Below are 891 nucleotides of genomic sequence, written 5' to 3'. Positions count from 1 at the left end.
AATAGAATAGCGCCCATCTCTTCCGGTGGAGTCACACGGGGGAGAGTCTCTCAGTGTGAGTGGCCACTTTCCAGAAATCTCTTCTTCAGTTGTGTTGAAATGTTAGAAGAAAACATGCTGTACAAGGGAGGGTAATTTGGAAATACTCATCAGAACCAAGAAATGTTTTGCACTGTTACGAAGGACTTGCTCAAATCAGCCCAGATCAGCTCAAAACTTGTAAATGGAAACAAGGCTCTGCTGGGATTTGAACCCAGGGTCTCCTGTTTACTAAACAGGCGCTTTAACCAACTAAGCCACAGAGATCAAGGGCGGTGGATACATCTCATGAACAGTTAGTTATATGTCGCAGATCGGGTACGACTTCGGTCCAGAAAACTGGGGTAAAGTATAAAATGAGTGTAGCGCCTTTCATGATGTGGTAAAGAGACACTTCACACAAAGGGTGGTGAAAAATTAGAACTTTCCCCCCAAAAAGCGAACTAAATGACAATTTTAAAAATGGGATCGCTCGAGGTTTTGTTTGAATCAGCACTGGTTTGATCGTCTGTGAAATCCTGCCAGGAAGCTGGAGTTCAGATACAGATGATCCAGGATCCAGTTGAAGGGCGGAACAGGATTTTGACCCAGCGACAGGGAAGGGGTGGCGATATATTTCTAAGTCAGGGCGGTGTGTGGCTCCACTGAATGGGGAACTCACCATACTGAAGGGACAATCCCCTCCGCGACCGCTGCTCTACCGCCAATATCCCCTCCCCTTTTAACCGCACCTTTCTGTGCTAATGCAGGGGATACAACGTCAGTTTTTTATCTCCTCAAAACCCAAACACCTCTTCCAAGTGAAGCAGTGATGCACTTGTCCTATTTTTCAGTTTAATGTCGTGTGTTTGC

The 891-nt window shown here is 45.9% G+C and overlaps 1 non-coding gene across 1 annotated transcript; it reads right to left on the bottom strand.

The window, feature by feature from the left end:
• Positions 1–232: 232 nt before the first annotated feature.
• trnat-agu (transfer RNA threonine (anticodon AGU)) lies at positions 233–306 on the bottom strand. Its single transcript has one exon. It is a non-coding gene; the product is annotated as a tRNA-Thr (tRNA).
• Between the last annotated feature and the right edge of the window lie 585 nt (positions 307–891).

The sequence above is a fragment of the Cetorhinus maximus genome, chromosome 31 (genome assembly GCF_964194155.1).
Source record: "Cetorhinus maximus chromosome 31, sCetMax3.hap1.1, whole genome shotgun sequence".
In the NCBI taxonomy this organism is placed as follows: Eukaryota; Metazoa; Chordata; class Chondrichthyes; order Lamniformes; family Cetorhinidae; genus Cetorhinus; species Cetorhinus maximus.
Note: the sequence above shows the minus strand (reverse complement) of the source record. Positions and strands in the feature narration are given on the sequence as shown.